This window comes from Cryptomeria japonica, chromosome 4 (genome assembly GCF_030272615.1).
Source record: "Cryptomeria japonica chromosome 4, Sugi_1.0, whole genome shotgun sequence".
Taxonomy (NCBI): domain Eukaryota; kingdom Viridiplantae; phylum Streptophyta; class Pinopsida; order Cupressales; family Cupressaceae; genus Cryptomeria; species Cryptomeria japonica.
Window position 1 is genome coordinate 494449173 of NC_081408.1, and position 21839 is coordinate 494471011.

Consider the following 21839-nt stretch of genomic DNA (forward strand, 5'->3'; position numbering starts at 1 on the left):
ATTAGATCACTCAAGTCACCTCCAAACCTAGATTTTGGAATTTGATTTCTAATTTGACTAAAATGACTATTAATTAGGTTTAACCCAATTATAAATCCATTAGCTCTTTAGATGACTTATGACTTTCCTCCATAGACAAATATTTTTGAAAATATTTTACAAGTAAAATTTGACTAAACTAGATGGAAATACATTTTTATTTAATTTTTACATAATTTAAAGAAAAATAAAATGTTTCAAAATGATTTTCAATTGAATTACATTTTGACATATGATTCATAATTTGAATAAAAATACTATTAATTAAATTTAATTCAATTTTAAATCCCCTAGCTCTTTAGATGACTTTCCTCTATAGAACAAATATAAAATATAATTATAAAAATCTGACTAAATTAAATCCCTCAAATTGATTTTGTAAAACTTACTAAGAAATAAAGTCAAGTTTACTCTGAATTCACAAAGAGTGGAGTGGAGCCGAGCCTCAACGGTACTGCTTTTTTTTCCTTTTTTTCTTTTTCCTGTTACCGTTAGTAAAAGCACCATTCCACATTCTTATAAATGGGCAGTTTATTTGAGCAGCATGGGCAGATTGTTCCCCGTTCATTTTTTTCGTTTGTTTGTTTAGTTTGCTATGGCATGGCCGTGCCTGCTCTTATTTTCGTTTTTTTGGGGTGTCTGGTTTTTTCCCTTTTTCAATTTTCATGATATTTTTTATATGTTTTGTCTGTGGATGGGGAATTTTGAATGGGGCACAGAGGAGAGCAATAGTGAGGAGAGCTATACATCCTAGCAAGTGGCTGATTGGAGTTGCACTGTTGTAGCGAAGAAAATACTGTCATGTAGGATTATATTTGCAGTCGCATTTCTTTATGTGTTTCCTCTAATATGCAAGGAGGTTTCAGCAGCACCATATGGAATTCAAAGAGGGGCTCAACAATATTTGGGGTCTCGGATAGCTCTCTGGCTTGACAGGCACTCAGGTAATTATTTGATTGTTTTGAGATCTTTTTGCAACAGTTGATTGATATTGCTAAAATATTATTCTCTTGTTTCAAGTCTTTAAAGACATACTGGAGTTAACACTATTCTATGTAATCTTTTTGTGATACCTCATTTTTCTCACCTTTTTCCTTTTCTTCTTTAGATTTGTGGATATTTCTGTCAAATTTTTACTTGTCTTAGTGATGTTCTGTTCTTCTTCTTGATATATTTGTTAAATTACATAATCCTTTAGTTAAAAGGAAATAGCAAGTCTCTGTAAACATTGCCTGATTTCAGTTTCTTCTCACTTGGTTATGAAGCCACCAAGTGCAGAACAGAGGATAGCATGCATGATTGTAGGTTTATTTAACATTTTGTTGACCACATGTTCAGAATCATATTAGAAAGATTGGTATATCTATTGGTTTCTTTTGTCCGCTAATGCAATCAAGCTATATATGTGTATTTCATATCCTCTGCAAGCATTAGGAATGAATAAAATCATTCAACATTGTTTCAACCAAATAAAACTATAGCAAACAAGGAATTGACACTCCTCAACTTACTGAATTGGGGCAAACCAATGATGAAATTAAAATACATTTTGCCTCACTTATTATCTTTATTTATTTACAAAACAGTATATGAACTCCATTCTGTATAGAGACAATAATACTGACTGTAAAACTATTTTTACGTAGCCTTGTATCTTTCTAGTATTCAGAGGCAGCAGTTCCAAAAACGCCTTTTCGATCAAATCCTGGTGCTCAGGAGGATTCATGCTGAAGTAGCGGTACTGTTGATGTCTATATTTCTTGCCAAAATTATCTCCATCATAGAGTCCCTAAAGTCATTGTAGGGATTGAATGAATGCTCAAGTAAGGCTACGCTTAATTTATTTGTAATTCAAGACTTAGAGACCTTGTAATAGTAATGACTCCATCAGGCAGAATAGTAACAGAGTTGACACTTAAAATAATATGTAGGACATAGGGTAGTTAAAATAATCTAGAAAATGTACAAATAAAATGCCTTCTGGCCCATTTATATTCATGAACACACCTGACTATATATCATTCAGATTTAAATAGCTGTTGACATACACTTGCATGTATGCAACTCTACAGACATACATTTCTTTGCAGGCAAATTGGCAGACATACAATTATGGGTGAACAAAAAGTAGATATACAATTATATGTAAGTTGGTTTATGGATTATGGATTGTAGAAGTAGCATCAGGAATGTGGAAGGATCTGGGATGGATTTGAGTGTCATTTTGAGTTGTATAGAAATTGGATGCCTTCTGGCCCATTTATATTCATGAACACACCTGACTATATATTATTCAGATTTAAATAGCTGTTGACATACACTTGCATGTATGCAACTCTACAGACATACATTTCTTTGCAAGCAAATTGGCAGACATACAATTATAGGTAAACAAAAAGTAGATATACAATTATATGTAAGCTGGTTTATGGATTATAGATTGTAGAAGTAGCATCAGGAATGTAGAAGGATCTGGGATGTATTTGAGTGTCATTTTGAGTTGCATAGAAATTGGATGCAATTTTTCCAGAACAATGAGAAAGGTTGGTGGAACTCAAATTAATGATATACCTAAACTTATATAATCCATTGTTAGTTTATGAGTCCATGTTTTATTTAGTTTTCAAGAAGTCAATGCATAAATAGAACATATAGAAATGCAAAGTATTGCATTCAATTCATCTTTCAGCTAACAAAATTTTTCTCAAAGCATTTTCCTTCCCATTCTATGGTCGAACAGAATAATCTGATCAATGCCAATTATAGATACTGATTGTGATTTTTCAAGAATTTTTTGTGAATTGATTTCTTTACAAGATTACAACTGCTCAATCAATATACAAATAGATCAACGCTTATAATAGTAATACATAAGACCGTTGCCAAACAATCATTCGGATCCTTCCCTTACAGTTTTTTCCCCAATAATCAATCCTAGCAACATTCATAAAAGAACCAAGGTCTAAAATACAATCTCCTAGAATATTCTTATTCAATATACATAGTTTATATCTGAAACTGCAATATATATAAGCATGACTGAGTACTAACTGAGTTGATTGTTGATAATAGGCAAATGAATCCAAACCAAGGACTGTTAGTGATCTTATATATAACATATTGATGAAAAGTCAATACATATCAGAACATGGTATCGACACAAAATATTCATGTCCTGCAACTTATTGTTTGAATGTAAATCTGTCTGATCATCCACTTATTGTTTGAATGTAACTTTGTTTGATCATATAAATCATGATCTATATGATTTCAGTGAAACAAGAGGCCATTATTCAGCCCAGTCAATATTGGTCATACTTTATTTGAGATTTAATTTGGAAACAAATGATTAAACTTTCTATCTTGGCTTGGACTTTTCTAGACTGTTGATATCTTTTATTGCTAAATCTCTGTGGCACAATAAAAATGCTCTAAACTGGTAGCAATATCGTCAGAGTACTCACATCATATTTTTTATTACATATCCAGTGGTTGAGCACATGTTCAGTATTATATTAGAAAGATTGGTTGTAATTAATCCATATCCATTGGATTGTCTAGTCCGCTAATGCAATCAAGCTATATATCTGTATTTCATATCATCTACAAGCATTAGGTATGAATAAAATCATTTGACATTGATTCAACCAAATAAAATAATAGAAAACAAGGAATTGACACTTCTCAACTTATTTGGCTGGTTTTTCCTTTTTCCTGATTGGAAGCTCATATTTTTTCCTATGATTTTTTATTTTTCTATTTGAAAATAAATGAAAACTATCTGGCCCAATCCCTTGAAATTTTAGACAGTACATGGTAGGTCTTTTGACTTTCTCCCACTGGATCTAAGATTCTAAAGCACATAAGAAGTAATTTTCTAATTTTTGTCAAGTTTCCAATTGGAAACCAAAGTCCAATCCACCCCTACTATAGGATACAAATCTTGTCAATCAAGCAATGTAAGATTCTATTGTTGCTCCAAAGAAACACTGGAGGCTGACTTGCAGTCACCACAGCATGAGCTGAAGGGGATAGAGAAAATTCACCCAGCAAAGGAGCCATCTCATTTAATTTCTTAGAAGACAATGAAAGAATTTAAGGAGTCTTCACAGCATGAACTAAAAGGGATGTGGGATCATCTTCATCCATCAATGGAGCCTTCTCATTTAACATCTCAGAAGACAAAGAAGGATTTTGATGAGTCGCAAAAGAGGGCTCTGTAATAGCATCAGCTACCTGAGAGGGTTTTGAATACATGTAGATTCCTACAAAGAACCTAGGACAATTAAATGGTGGGGAAGAACATCTCTCTACCAAGATGCTTGGCTAGCAGATTTCCGTGAGGCTAGAACAGTCTACAGCAACATGGCCCATTTGATAGCATCCGCAAGTGCAACAAGATAAAGCAAGACCTTCATAATCCAAGAGCTGAGCGCAATATATGCTGTTAGGTCTTTCAAAATGTCTAGCTCAACAGCTGTTCTTTTTGGACTTTTAGTGCCATATTCGGCACTAGTGTCTTGTCTGTAATCTTCTGTAATCTTTTGCTCGTATTGCTGATCTAGTTGTATCAGCCGGACTTGGTGCATAGCACCATATATTGTACCGGCTCTATTGATTTTCTTGGTAATTGATCTCTAATTAAAAAAAATATCTAGATCAACCTGAATACAGGTAAAGGTAGTATGGGAGAAGTAGAAGTTGCTATATCTATTGATAGGAATCTTCCTAGGGAGTTTTCAATCTGTGCCAAGCAAGAATCAATCCAATTTACTGAGCATCAACTGAGAAACATACACAACTAAATCGAGACTATCTTATACCAAGACGATGGACAACCCTGTTTCATTATATGTTGATTAAACTCTAACATAAATCTATCTTGTTCCGTTTAGAATTCATTTTTGTTTACTAATGTGGAGATGCATAATATTTGTCATATCCAAGGCTTTTAAGATGTTACAGAAGGGCATTAATAACACTGCGTAAAAACTGATTACTGCAGGTTGAGAAAGCATTAGGGAAAATTTGAGAGTTCTATGTAACTAATTTATACTAATTTAAGCGGTAATCTGGAATACCATGACTGCAGTAAGTGTCAATAGTAAATTCACTACAAAGTTAATGGAATTAAATAAAACGCGGTATTCAAAGGTTCCATCAATAATAATACTGTTCAAGATGTGAAATTCTTACAATTATTCTAATTTATGAGGCTGATTTGGGCGGAGTATAATTACATTTGACTTAGTAGAAACAATAGAGACATAGGTGGAAGCAATCATTAGTGGAAGTAGATCTATTGGGTTCAAGTTTGTCCAAATTCATATCCATATTTCCTCTTTGATGCCATGGTTTCCAACCTGCATACTAATTGCAAAAATTGGATTGAAAAGAGATATGCTTCTGTGGATGTTGGAACTTCCTGAGCGTGATGCTGTTTTAGCACACAAAGCCATTAAAAAGTGGAGTTCAAAAGACTGTTCTGGTAGAAATTTTCTGCTCTCGATCTCCAAGTGAACTGTTGCTGGTGAGAAAAGCATATCATCTGAAGTATAAAAAATCTTTGGAAGAGGACATTGCTTCACATACAAGTGGGGATTTCGATAAGGTATCCTAGTACCATGTTGCCATTAATTCTTCATGTCAAACCTAACTTCCATTAATGAAATTGAACATGAAGAGTTTCTAAGGCTTAAGAAAGATAATACTCTTTTGGTAATGTTATTTGGCAGAAATGAGTTGGATTTTGTATATCTTTGTCAACATTATGGATTTGTGGAGGCTTGAATTCTTTACTTTTGTATATGTTTGTCAATATAATATTTTAATGATATCAGTTTTCCACAATCCATACATAATGTTCCATGCTGCTGTTTCTAGATTTGATCATAGTAACATGTTGTTATAACTTTATTCCTGAACAATTAAAAGCTGTGATGGTCTAAGTTGTATATTAAATATATGATGCATTTGACATCTTGGAAATCCCAGCATGATACAAATTCCACAAGTGTCTGTAAATATATATTATCTAATTTCTCATTTAAAATCATAAGCACTTGTACTATTTGCTGATGCAATTAAGACTGCAGGTCTGAAGCCCATAAAGTTTAAATACAAAGTGAGAAAACTAATCAGCAAATGTTGTTGGCCAGTGTAAATCCACAAGCCTGAATGTGTTTATGGTTATACTTATGCAGCTCTATATTTCAGTATATAATTAATGCGGACAGGAATTTCATTAGAGTTTGTAATTGCAACTGTCTTTATAGATATAAGTTTATAAACAAGAGTTATATTTCAGCATCAATCTGTGACATAAATCAACTCTATTTTTGTTACTGTTTGGCATGTTTATTGCATTTGGCAGGAATTGTAACAGCAAAGTTCTTCATATTGTGACAATCCCATGACCAAAGCTATATTCCACTTGTTTCTTTAGAATATTATTTAAATCCTCTTTCAAATTATGTGCTTGATATTGACACACAGCAGTCGCAATCTTGTGAGCTTAGATTTCAACTATCACTTTATTTGATGCAAATTGCAATTAAGGTGTAGAGGCTATTTTCCTGGCTTAGGATGACATTTTAGATGTATCATGGTCTCATCTGGTTGTTTACATTTGATATTCATATGGTTGCCTCTATTGTGCTTTGCTTTTCTTACGCAGTATTTATTATAATATATATATTTTTCTACCATTTTTCCTGTATATGAAATGCTGCTTTACCCTAACGCATCATATTTTCTGCTGGTGTAATGTTGTTTCTGAACTCTTTATTTGTCATGCTTTCATTCAAGTAAGGTTTTGAGGGCATGGTATGATTTTTCCTTGAAATAGATTCTTGGTATGATAAGTTTGAAATGGATCTCACTCCAATCCAAGCAAAAGAAATTTTCAAAGTTTACTTTCATCTATTGTATATGATTAAAAATTAGTATTCTAGGACGATGTCTGAGCACTGCCCTTTGTTGGTATCTCAGGATCTTTACTCCGCTATACACCCTGGATTCTCTAAAGGCACATTCATAGTTTTAAGCCTATTTACTGGATGTGGATATCAGTTCAAATGTTTAACTTCCTGGCTAACACATCTTGAGGGCATATGTTCCCCTAGCTGAGATGTGGATGCTGCAAGATATGAATCAGGTAGAATTTCCACTTAACATCATTAACTGATATCATTGCTACTGACAATAAAGTTAAGTGCCATAACTAATAGAAAATTGAAATTTAAGTCCCCTAAGTGTGAGGAGGTTCACCAGTCTTTGAAGAAAGCTTCATATGGGTCAGTGTTTCTTTTATCAAACTGATCTAAAATTTTCCTTGTTATTTTCTCTTCTGTTACTTCACAAACAAAAACACTCTATTTCAGTATTTCTTATCGGACACAAATATTACAAATGCAGAGAAATCAACTGTTAATCTCTGCATAATTAAATTGATCATTTTTTCAGAACATGCAAGTTAAAAGTTCTTGCAACAACTTTCCTATTCCTATTAATATTCAAATAATTTTAGAGCTGTACTAAAGATGAAATCGGAGCTGTTCACAAACATATCAGAGCATGGTATCAACACAAAACACCTACTACAACTTAGCAACTATATTCTAAGAATTTAAGCCATGGTTTGACTCAAGATATTGGCCAAAAAGATCAGACCACAATTTCTAGAGGCCCCTTATTACGATATGGAGGAGACAGGGTAGTTTAAAAAATCTAGAAAATGTTCAAATAAAATGTCTTCCGCCCCATTTATGTTCTTGAACACACCTGACTACAAATTATTAATGGAAAATGTGTAACTCTAGATAAATCCTTGAATGGTGGTCTGATAGCTGGAGAAATGGTGATGTTGTAATAGAAGAATAAGTGATCAATTTAAAGAGAGAGGACGACATTGATATTGGGATTATTAGATCTCCATTGGGATCATTACTTACTTGAAATGAAGTGTTAAATCAAATGTGAGCGATCCTGAAATCAACATGTAAAAATATTGTCAGCGATTATGAAAGACAAGCTTAAACCAGACAATGCGCTATTGAATCCCATTGCAAGTTTCAAAAACACTCTTGTAGAATCTAATAATTAAATTCCCATATTGAATTTCACAATACATAAAGTAGAAATTGAAAAAGCAAACAGAACACTCTATCATTTTATTAATTATGTAGTACACATAAATAGTTACAAATAATCTTAACTGAATCTTATAAATTTGCTAACTGGTTTTTAAAGTTATAGTGGTTTTTACAGCAACTATAGTTGATCAACAGCTAATTGGTATTGTGTAACAGCTAATTGGTATTGTGTGACAGCAAATTGAAATTATTGGACACCTAAATAATATTTGATGACTCACACAAAACACTTCATGACTTATTCATTTATGTTGGAGCATTTATTCCAACGACATATCTAGAATTCCATCTTTTGTGCCAACCTCACAATTCCTTTTCTTCTTTGAGAGTACCATGAAGGCGGTAAAGGATCCTCTTAGATTCTTTGAACCAATGTAGCTCATGAGGTTCTTATGTGAATCTTGAAACCATGCCTCATATAAAGTATCAGGCTTGGTATGAGTCAATGATGCAGAGGCTTGGGTCCATGACTAAAAACATCCCTTCATATCAGGTTCAAAACACACATCAATTTCTTTTGTAGCAACACTCACCTCAAACACATAGGAACTCAAGCCACTAGGCTACACAAACCACCAAAAGTGAACATCAACTTCACAAACTCAATCCAATCCTTGGAATACATTTCATTAGGCCTATTACACATGTCTAAGGCCAACTTGAAACTCACAAACACCCAGACTTCGCCAAACCCTTATATTCTACTCACACAAGCCACTTCCCTTTGATAACCCAACTTGTCCATAAACTCATCTCACAACTACAAAAGGTATTTACCAACCAAGGAATTCACATCAACACTATGGAGTCTCCTCAACATGGGTTAACCACCATTCTCTACCCTCCCATCCAACCCAAGAGGTCATAACAATGCTCAATGTGGATTCATTGTTTTGGGGAAAATCATACAAATTGTGGGGACAGTCATATTTACATAATTCATTCCTCCTTCTAAGGACTCCAAACATTTGTCTTATGGTGAAGGGCTTCTCTACCTTCCTCTCAGACACCAAACTCATCAACAAGACCACTTTTCAACCGTACAAGAGTAACGATATAAGACACTGTCAAATTGTGACAGTCAACATGAAATTTAGGACAGTCATTAACTATGGTCATTTTAATTGATTCCTTTGGTTTCCAACACTTGGTTTGTATTTGGGACACTTTACCACACCCTTCAACTCCTTCACCTACCTTCCTAAGCCCTCTTTGCACTTGAACCACGTTCAAAACATAAACAACTTGTTGTTCATGACAGTCTGATTTTCAGTATGAAATGCAGAAAAAACAGTCATTCATAACTTTCCAAGTAATAATCATTAAAACAATCACTCCAGTCAGATCTTAGAATACCAAGTTAAAAGACGTTTCCCCAAGTTATAGCCTGATCCAACGGTTGAAACAAAAGGTACAAGGATTTTACCAAAACGGGTAACCCTTGGCAGAGTTTTGACAGTTTTTACAAAAAAATGAAGATCTCTCTCAAAAATTAATGAAAGTAAATGAAACAAAGATCAACCTCTTGAGAATTCACCCTTCTATCATTACCAAATTAGAATGTAAATGAATGAGTTTCCAATAAGAAAACAAGAGAAATCGGACTGTCACGTCTGAAACATACATCAAAAGTGCAGGAAATCACAATCTTTTATTGATGTTCTTCTTCAATACATTGAACAACCAACCACACTCAAAGTGGGAAGGGCCTCTTTAAACATTCTCCAAGCCTCTCATCGGTTGTAACCACCTTTACAACTTGATTTGAACAACCAACACATAATTACCTCCAAAATGCAAATTTTTCTTGACAACTTTTTTGTCAACTTTGACAATTTTTGCTCAGATGGAACCTAGACCTAATCAAAGACTTCCATGACCCCAAAATGACTCAAATAGGTCCAAATAGGTTTAAAACACCTTGATACATCATAGAACTCCATAGTAGACCCATTTACACACATTTGTGATGTCTTGACAATTTCTGACAATCTTGTCAATATGACCTCATTATGACTCAAAACCCTATCTAATGACCTCAAAGACACTTATTACATCAAGAATGGTCATGATTGACCTTATTAAATAAAATGAACTCAAAATCCTTAGGATATTGCATCATGGCCTCATTAAGGCATGAAGGCCTATTAGGTGCTCCTGCACTATACAACCCCCCTAAAAGAATTCCAAGTCTCTTGGAAAAAGGAGCTGACACAAGTCTTCTTGTCTTCACATCATCTGTGAAGTCTGCAAATGATCCTTCATCTAGTTGTCTCTTCCATTCGATTAGGTACTGTAATTAGGTATCAAATCTTACACTTGCATCACTATCACTCTTCATATTCACCCTTGGTCTCCATGTCTTCTTGCTCAAGCATATGAACCTGTCAAGAAAAAATTTCTGCCCCTTCTAATCTAATTTCCCCATCACCTGCACTAAAACAAACATGATAGCAATTTCATCTAAAAAAATCAATGGATTAGTATCAAAACATATCACAAAAACTGCTTCATTCTCTTCAAGGCTTCTTGGTAATTTTTGCCACATATCAATCTCATCATACATCTGAGCATTCTCTGTCATATATCCATCAACAACATTAATTTCATCACCATACATGTATACCTCTTCTCCTATCATCATTTCTACTTGTTCAACTCCGCCTTTACTTTTTCATTCTTCCTTAATGGTTGCATACATTTCCCACAAATCAGGTTCCTCACCTCTGTTTGTTGCTTCTTTACCTTTTTTGGCTTGCTCACTACCCTCTTCTACCAAGGGTTTGTGTGCCTCTAGTTCCACCATCTTCACCAGTCTTCTCCATTTGAGTAGCCTTTGAATAGGCCATACCACTTTCCTTTTGACTGTGAAGTGCCAACTTGTTGTTGCATTCTTGTCTCTAACTCTTCTATCTCTTTCTTGATTAGTTCCAACTCTTGCCTGAACTCTCTATCCTCTTTTTGCCTCACCTCTTCTTCTCTCCTCTTTCTCTCTTCCTCTTTCTTCTTCCACAAACCCTCACCTCTCAAGTATTCCCTCAATGCACTCACCAACTCTCTATCTTCTAGACTCATCTTGTCCTTGCCCCACCTGGGTGTCTCCTCTCTGCCCTCCTAGTCTTTAGGCAACCACTCACTAGGTTATCCTCTCTCCCTGAACCAACACACAACTACCAACCACACACAAAATCTTCTCTACCCTGAGCTTCTGGGCTCTAATACCACTATGATGCAGAGGCTTGGGTCCATGACTAAAAACATCCCTTCGTATTAGGTTCAAAATATGCAACAATTTCTTTTGTAGCAACACTCACCTAAAAACACCTCAAACACACAGGTTCTTTCAAGCCACTAGGCTACACAAACAACCAAAAGTGAACATCAACTTTACAAACTCAATCCAATCCTTGGAATACATTTCATTAGGCCTATTACAAATGTCTAAGGCCAACTTGAAACTCACAAACACTCAGACTTCACCAAACTCTTATATCCTACTCACACAAGCCACTTCCCTATGATAACCCAACTTGTCCATAAACTCATCTCACAATGACAAAAAGTATTTACCAACCAAGGAATTCACATCAACACTATGGAGTCTCCTCAACATGGATTAACCACCATTCTCTACCCTCCCATCCAACCCAAGAGGTCATAACAATGCTCAATGTGGATTCACTGTTTTTGGGACAGTCATACAAATTGTGGGGACAGTCATATTTACATAATTCCTTCCTCCTTCTAAGGACTCCAAACATTTGTCTTATGGTGAAGGGCTTCTCTACCTTCCTCTCAGTCACCAAACTCATCAACAAGACCACTTTTCAACAGTACAAGAGTAATTATTTAAGACACTATCAAACTGTGACAGTCAACATGAAATTTAGGATAGTCATGAACTATGGTCATTTTAATTGATTCCTTTGGTTTCCAACACTTGGTTTGTATTTGGGACACTTTCCGACACCCTTCAACTCCTTCACCAACCTTCCTAAGCCCTCTTTGCACTTGAACCGCGTTCAAAACATCAACAACATGTTGTTCATGACAGTCTGATTTTTAGTATGAAATGCAGAAAAACAATCATTCATAACTTTCCAAACAATAATCATTAAGACAATCCCTCCAGTCAGATCTTAGAATGCCTAATTAAAAAAAAATTCCCCAAGTTATAGCCCGATCCAACGATTGAAATAAAAGTTACAAGGGTTTTACCAAAACGGGTAACCCTTGGCAAGGTTTTGACAGTTTTTACAAAAAAATGAAGATCTCTCTCAAAAATTAATGAAAGTAAATGAAACAAAGATCAAACTCTTGATAATTCACCCTTCTATCATTAGCAAATTACTTAGAATGCAAATGAATGAGTTTCCAATGAGAAAACAAGAGAAATCAGACTGTCATGTCTAAAACATACAACAAAAGTGCAGGAAATCACAATCTTTTATTAATGTTCTTCTTCAATACATCGAACAACCAACCACGCTCAAAGTGGGAAGGGCCTCTTTAAACATTCTCCAAGCCTCTCATCAGTTGTAACCACCTTTACAACTTGATTTGAACAACCAACGCATAATTACCTCCAAAATGCAAATTTTGCTTGACAACTTTTTTGTCAACTTTGACAATTTTTGCTCAAATGGAACCTAGACCTAATCAAAGACTTCCATGACCCAAAAATGACTCAAATAGGTCCAAATAGGTTTAAAACACCTTGATACATTATAGAACTCCATACTAGACCCATTTACACACATTTGTGATGTCTTGACAATTTTGACAATCTTGTCAATATGACCTTATTATGACTCAAAACCCTATCCAATGACCCGAAAGGCACTTATTACATCAAGAATGGTCATGATTGACCTTATTACATAAAATGAACTCAAAATCCTTAGGATGTTGCATCATTGCCTCATTAAGGCATGAAGGCCTCTACTATATTGGTCTTTTGAATTTATGGCCTAATAGATAAGGCACTAATATCTTGATAGAGATTCTAGATTCTTGCTATGCCTACAAAGTTCTTATCCCTAATTATAGCCAAATGTTATCCTCATTTTTGACATTGCAAAAATTTAATCTTTTTTATGTTCATTAAAATGACGTGTCTTGTCACATATCAAGATTCTTCATCATGTTTGCTTTCTCAAATTGAACGTATTAATGTCTATGTTAATAAGCCTTGGCCATAAATGTTTATAATTATTTAAAATGTTGAATCACTTATCAAGTCAAACTTATCAATATGTGGTCACAGTCACAAGAGGTTTAAAATTGATTTTGATCTTCTCAAAGTGTCACAAGTTCATCTAATTCAAGTAATAAAGTCTTATCAACCTAATAATATATGCAATATTATAAATTATCTCAATGGCAATAATACAAGTTTTCATTACAATGTGCTAGGTATATCAGCTTAGGATACACTTTTGGCTTTGTTATTCCCTTATAATTCATAGTTTCATAAAGGAAAAAAATGGCTCAAAAGGTTAATAAGAGGTTCTAAAGAGTTCATTCAAGTTCAAACATGCCAATTCTAGAATATATTATCAATTAATAAGTTTGAACATAATCAATTATTAAATTGTGGGTGTAAATTTGTAGTTTTGACACATGGTTGTGACATATCGCATAATGTAGTGTCTTATTAGAAAGTTTGAGAGTTGGTTTGTGGTGTTGTTTTAACTTATTTTTGTTAAATCGCAAATAAGTTAAGTCGCAAGATCTAAGTGTGATTTGTATTTTCCCTTAGAACTCATGATTCAAACTTTGCACTTCACACATGTTTGCAAGTTGATTGATAGTGTGAGTTAATTAAAATCAATAAAATTTTACTTGTGCAATTTATGAAATCATTGAATTAGTGAAAGCATGAGATCAAACTATTTATTCACATTTGTAATTGTATTAAAAGAGTGTTCTTGCAAAGGCATTAACAAACTTCAAAGTAGTTGACACATAAAAAATCACAGGTGTGAAATTACAATAATCAACTTGGAAATTACCTTATTTTTGTTTTGGAAAACATTAATAAAAGTAAAAATGAAATATTAGAACCTACATGGGAGTTAGAAAGGTTACATGCATATGCAAAAATTGCATTATTTGTGTACAATTTTGTTATGGTGTAAAAAGTGCAGAGGTTCAAAGTTTTAAAACACATTCACAAACATTAATTTCTGCATAGTTTGTAAATTCTAATAGGGCAAGTCCAAATTTTTTGACTTGAGAAAAAATTCACAAAATATTGGACAAAAACTCCATAACTTAGAAAGTATTAAAAAAATAAAATTTCTTCAAAAAACATATTTCCTTTGTAAAATTCAATTACAAAATGTATTAAATTAAAAATTATTGACATCTTGATAAACAAAACACATGGTTTTATAGCAAAACAAAATGTGAAAAACATTTTTTAACCCACGTCTTACCAGTATTGGCATTTTTACGTATGTTTTCTTGAGTTTTTAAAAACTCGAGAGCTAAACCTGCAAAATCTGTGCAATAAAAAAAAAAAAAGAGAATACTCGACAACTCAGAGAGTACTTGCAATGTTTGTGAACTATGGCACTTTTTAATAAAGACCCTGCTTCACCATGCCTCCTCCATACATTAGGAAAAGATAGAAGTCATATGATTTTCATATAGTGGAGTTGAATATTCTCTTGGCATGTTTGCACATGTACATATGTAATAAAAAAAGGTAATACTTGACAACTCAGAGAGTACTGTAGAGTTTGTGAACTATGACACTTTGTAATAAAGACCCTACCTCTTGGATATATTAGGAAAAGATGGAAGTCATATGATTTTCATAAAGTAGACTTGCCTATTCCTTTGACATGTTTGCACATATACATATGCACACAGAACCACAATAATGCATGTAAGGATGAAATGTGGGGTCACATATTCAGTGTGCAAACAATTTTTTTTTTGTAAGTTGTGCTCATGCTCTCACTTTCTCAAATCCTGCCAGGCAAAAAAGGAGGAAGAAACACATCCACTTCAAAGGGGAAATGTAGAATCATGAGGCTTGCATGCACCTTAGAAAAAAAAAGAAAAAAAGAGTATGAACTGCTCATTAAAACCCCTCTTGCAAGTCAAAGGAATGCATGCCAAACTTATTGTTCTAAGTTAGGAATGATTGCCAAACTTAATGTTCTAAGTTACGGAATTACAAAGTCCTGTAATGACCCTACAACATTGCAAAGTGGAAGGGAAGTTCCACTTCCTACAACTTCGCCTATCTATGCCCTCCTCTATGCATGGACACCATTGTTGCAGGTTGAACACAAGGTGGATTTGTTCAATCACTGGTAGAAAATTTCAAATACCATTTGTTACAACATGAATTTTTTTATAAGTGTTTAAAAACTTTCAAGAAAATGCAATTGACAGGTATAAAACTGAAATCCATAGCTACTGTGAGCTTCCTCCATTCCTGTAGCAAAATAACAGCTTTGAAAACAAGGTATAGACAACCATCTAAGCATAATTGGAGGAATTTTTTCAATGTTGCAGTCACAAGTACACTAGTAAACATGTATGCAAAGTGTTGAAGCACAAACAAGGCACATGAACTATTTGACATAACACCTTGAAGGAATTTGTTGACCAGGGTTGAGCAAAACTGCACATTAAACATAGCCCAATCACAACCATAAATTACCATTGTAGTCTATTACTCATCTCTATTCCACAGGAATGTGTAGAGAGGGAAAAATGAAGGAGATTTTGCACATTTTGCTTGTTGCACACAAACACCCAACAAATTTGCTATATATCTTTACATTATTGCAGACCAATATTGTCAAGGTTACATTATTGCAAGCCAACATTGTCAAAGTAAGCAAAATTAGCAAATATAAAATCTGATTCCACAATCTTTGCTAGCACTCTTTTCTTGCATCCTTTCGACCGAAAATTGGAAATTTGAAAAGGGTATCAACATTCATCAAGGTGTTACAATATTAGATTTTTTGGATTCGACCGTGTGAATATTTTTTGTCACCAATGTTTCGGATCAAATACCATGATCTATCATCAAGGTAAGATAGCAAGAGAAAAGAGAAAATCATGGTGTTTGATTATTGCAAACCAACATTGTCAAAGTAAGCAAAAAACATTTACACAGTCAAATCTAGAAAACACTGCAACAATCAATATAAACTGTGAAAATTGCATTTTTTAAAGATTAGATTTTCTTGCTTCCATTGATATTTAAAAGCATCTCTATACAAAATTATGTTAGTGAGAACAATGATATAGCAATTATAGCTAAGGTTTAATGGAAAAGAACATACCAAAAGTAATGGAGGCACAAAAAATTGATGAAAATGCCTTCCACAAAGAAGAGAAAGCGGATGACATTCCAATCATGTCTATGAGATAGTGTAAAATAAATAAAGGATGTCACCAAAAGTATGGACAAATATATAATGGGAAAGTGAGAGAACTAGCAATGAGATACGTAACAATGATTACCAAAGAAGCTGCAAAAAGCAATGAGGAACACGATGTAACCAAGGGTAGTTGATCATATTCATTAGTTCAACTAATCCAAGCTGAGATAGTTTGCTAAGTTCAAAGCAAGTTATCATAAAATATTTCTAAACTATTTTACTCCCAATAAAGTGTAGTAACATAATTTGAGACCCTAGTTTTTCATTACTTAGATATGCTTCAGAGAAGAATTGTGGCCTTGTCAGACTTACCCTATTAGGTTTTAATGTTGGATATTCAAAGTACTGGTAAGGAAAATGCTACATCTGTAACTCACTCAAATATAATCAATAAGAGGCTTGGTTCTTAGTGCATTATAGAGTTTGGTGTGACTGACAATAGATATATTTGTGAAATGTTTGGCATAATGTGGTGATAATTAGACATCCGTCAAGTTTAAATAAAAAGTTAGTATTTAATTAGAAACTTAGTTTTATTGTTGCTTGGAATATATTTATTTTTAAACAAGTTATTAAACATATGTTCATTTTGGGATTTTGGGATTGATTTACATATTTTTTTAGTTCAAAAGAAAAATAAAACGGTTAGAGAATATAGAGAATTCAATAGGACTTTGAGCTTGTTTAAAAAGAAAGTGAAGACTTCTACATAACTTTGTGTCTTCAACTCTTCCTAGTGTTTTATTGTCATTTCGATGTCTAGTTTGAAATTCATTTTTAATTACTCTCTTTATTTTACACACACAACAAGATTGTCTTCAATCGTATTTTGGTTGAGCTAGATGTTTCTATGGGACTGCCAGCTGAAATCGCCATTAATTTCTCTTGTGGCAGCTAGGTCCAAACTTTGGATTACGAAGGTATTCCTTTCAAGTGTCGTAGATGCTTGAAAACCGGCCATGCGGCTGGGAATTGTGGGCTTCAGAAGAAAAATTAGGTGGCCTCACACCGACATTATACGGTTAGGAAACCGTTGGACTCTTCTAAAGAGTCATTGGCTGCTGTGGTTTCTACGTTAGCTGGCTCGATCTCTTTAAAGACGATGAATGATTCTTCGGCTGCCACTAAGGATGTTTATGAGATTAATGATGCTCTGATATAGGATGTTGTTGTCCCCTCTACTGAAAATGAATTGTTGTCTCTTACCCCGCTGGCTACTTCATCATGTGCTGACATAATTTTTGCCCCATCTGCTGGTTGTGATCCTGTGTCCGCAAGGGTTGTCACTCCATCTCCTGATGCTCTTTCTCCCAATCTGGTAAGAACAGTGTTGGGCCCTTCGGACTGGTCAGCTGCGACTGCTAAAGTTGAAGAAGGGTGGATTACTGTTAAGGGGAAGCATTCAAAGATGTTCAAGCCTTCTTTTGATATGACTCTTTGTTCCCACAAGGCCAATTGTAAATCTTGAGGGCCCTTGTTGTTGGTTGTTTCGGTTGGCTTTCCTGGCCCTGTCTTTGGTGGAGCTGCCTGCTATCATTTGAGGCAGTCTCTGCTCTTTTGGTTGTGGCTCTCTCCGTGTTGTTTCTTTTCTATTGTTGGCTTTCTGTTTTCGTCCAACTATCCTTTCTATGGTTGTTGTATCTTGCTTTTCTGATGGACTCTAATGACTATCTTTTAATTCTCTGATGTAAAGGGTTTCAGGGGCCCTTCAAAACCTATTTTCCCCTAATCAAAAACAAGATTGCCTTCAATTTTGAAGGAATGTGAAGAATGCTCTATAGATTGTCATCTTTCTCATTCTTCATAAAATTTTACACCATTCTTAACTCTTGTATGGAAATGCATTTCTTCATGCTTTCTATTGTGTTTTGTGAAAAGTATTCAATGTTTAAAAAATCATACTTCATATCATAGGTGTGAGTCTAGAGTTAAACTCTTCTTTCTATTTAATTGTACACACTCTCCCATTTTTGTCAATTATTTTCCTCATTTTTTTGGGAATCTACAAATGATTTTATTACATTTCTCATCTAAGGTTTCTCTATTTGTATTTTCCATTTACAATTCAATAAAAATTACGTGAAAATCCTAAAATACCCCCATTTATGAGGGAGTTATGCCTCTCAAACACAGAAAAATTATATGTTCAATAGTAAACTATCCAATTATTATAACTCTAGACACTACCCATTGGTTGAGTGACACTAAATGTTATGAATCACCACAATGAGAAATCTATTTACCAACAACACGTAAAGGCCTCCATACTCTAATAATCAACATCCTTAAATATAAGGATACAACTACCAAGCCAACCAAGGTTAAAGTCCTTTTAGGGTAGTCATATTTATCAATGAAGGCCAATTTTTTAAGTAACTTAAAGCACTTTTCCAACCACAAAACCCATTGGTTATTGTAGTGGTGCCCTTAAAAAAACTCTCTAACCGCAATAGAGAGTTGATTTTTGTGTAAAATAATTAACAAGGGAGCCTAACTTGTTTTTTTTAATGCTTGTTTAACACATCACACTCCCATTGCATGCCCGACAACTTTTAATCACAAGTAAACACTCCTTCCTTTTGAACTCACAATAACAAATAACACACTTAAGTACATGATGTCTTGACAAGATCAAAATCATCTACCTAGAAAAATTTTGTGATGTGAGAATTGTAAAACATATGCATTGATAGACAACCTCAACTTTTGGAAGACAACAAATTTAATTAAAATGCCTCACTAAATCAAAGAAGAGAGAAACAAAAGAACAAGACCAAGCAAAAGAAATTCACTCCAACTACTCAAAAAGGAAATGAAATTCCACCTTCTTGTGTATAGACTACTTGTACTCACAAACCTTCATTTCTAATTGGTGCTAAAATCAATGATATCAAAACAACCAAACTACTAAAAGCTCCTCCAAAATAGAATCAAACAATATGCTCCTTAATTGAGAGGCCAAGAGTTCATTGGGCATCTAATGTGGAACAACCAATTTAATATGTCAATTCATTCATTGTTGATCAATTAAGGAAATCCATGATCAATGAATTGCTTTAGTAAGTTTTCTTAATCCTTAGGTAGATGAAGATTCTTAAGGATTCTCTAAATAAGTAAAAGAAGTTAGGAAAGAAAAATCATCAAGTTATAGATGCACTATAGATACATAGCAATAATCTAATTACTATTTTTTATTTTCTTATTTTTATTAGTATTATTATTATCTGTCTCTTCTCCCTTGTTTATTGTTTTCTCTTTTCTATTTCTTTCATCTTAGTAGTTCTATCATTTGACTTTCTCTCTTTGTTTCATTTTATTTTCTTTTATCTCTTTCTCTCTTTTATTCAACTTTATTTTCCTTATTTTCTTCTTTTATTTATTGTATTATTATTTTTCTCTATTTTATCTAACTTTGAATTTTGTGCCTCCTACCCTGCCTCTCTTCTCATTTTTAACCTTGGCTTGGTCTAGAACTTATCATTTCATTTTCTTAGCTCTCTAGAATCCTGATGATGGATCACAGAGTGTGATCCGAAACGTTGATGCCAAAAAAATTGCTACACAATCTAATCCAGAAAGTTTAAGATTATACATTATGGATTGTGAAAATCTGATATCATTAATAAATAAAAATATTTAAACTCGTTCTATTTAACCCTCTTTTACAAAGATAAATTGAATCTTAGTTGTATGATAAGTACAATAACACTTATCAAATCAATATCACATCTACAAGAGAAGAACAAGCTCGAGCAAAAAGGACAACTATTCACATGCCAAATTTAAACTAGGATGTAATGATTTAAAATTTAATATAAAACCTTATGTCTATATAGTTTGATATATTAATGTCAAAATACCACACTAAAACTTGGGGGAATATTATTGAGAACTTATTTAAGTTATTTTATTGTAAAGTTATTTTGAATGGTTATGAGAAGTTATGTAAGAGGAGACTATAAATTGTAAGCACTCGTTAAGGAAAGGCTAATGATCCTTTGCCCATTTTTGTAAGATTGTATGAGTGAAAACTTTTAGCTTCTTTAATTTTGGAATAATAATAAATTACAAACCCAAAGTTTGTGTTCATTTGCACTTATGATTGTTTTCATTCTTATGTTGAATCTTGTCATTGATTTTTCATAACTGCTCTTTTCAATCTACAATTACAATTAATAGTTTAATGAAAAAATTCAAAATCATTTGTGATTTGGTTGAAACATTATTATAACTATGTGTTGTTTTGTGTATAATTAAATCTGCATATTTCTTTAATTTCAATAGTTCTATTATCTCAAATATATTTGTAAAACCTTTCAATACCAAATACAAAGTCATATGATATACATTATTTAAAAAAAGTTCAATTTTAACTTCCAATAAAATAATTTTAAATTTGGACTCCAACAATAATTATTGATTTGTCAAATACAAATCCATTCACCTGTCCTATAATAACAAATTTAGAAAAGATTTGATGTCCTATAATAACAAATTTAGAAAAAAAATCTTTGATTGAACTGGATCGTATCCAGATGAAGCAACGTGTCTTTGCTAATCACAATTTCTAATGCCTTTTCCTCATTTTTCTATGATTGTTCACTACGGCGGCGAGACTTGTTTTATTATTAGTCATATCATATTTACTTTGCACGGATTCTGGGTGGTTCTTCATAACAACAACAACAAAATTGTTAGGTTTCTTCACAGAGATCACAGAGAAAATAACAAAGTTGAGATAAGGAAGAATTGTGAAATTAAGGGTAATATGGGAGGTAATAAAAAGAGGTTTGAACCGACTTCTTGCTCGGACTAGAAGAAAAACAATGAAGTCTGGGAGATTCTTCAAGAGGGAGGCTTGAGTGTTTTTATGGAAAGGCTCTACGACAAAGACCCTATTGTCACTAAGCATTTCATAAAAAACTGGAAGAATGGTAAGGTTCTTGTTGGTACCCAGATGAAGAAGGTGGACAAAGATGTCATTGCTGAAGCTACGGGTATGGTTAAAGAAGGTATTAAATTTTACAGTATCAAAGTGTGTCTGACAAGGCTGCGAATAGGTTTCCTATCACTGATGGAGAAAAAAGGAAATTGGTGAAGGTGGATAATCCCTACCATTCCCCTAAGCGTATTTGCAGGTCGTGGAGGTTTGTGTTGTTTGCCACCATCAACTACATTACTCTGGACGAGAGATTCACAAGGGCTTATGGGCATCATTTTGTGCTGCTTAATC

The 21839-nt window shown here is 33.7% G+C and overlaps 1 long non-coding RNA gene across 1 annotated transcript; it reads left to right on the forward strand.

Moving 5' to 3' along the window:
• Positions 1–445: 445 nt before the first annotated feature.
• Positions 446–7287, forward strand: LOC131060377 (uncharacterized). Its single transcript, XR_009110336.2, has 2 exons — positions 446–983; positions 7030–7287. It is a non-coding gene; the product is annotated as an uncharacterized LOC131060377 (long non-coding RNA).
• Positions 7288–21839: the final 14552 nt, after the last annotated feature.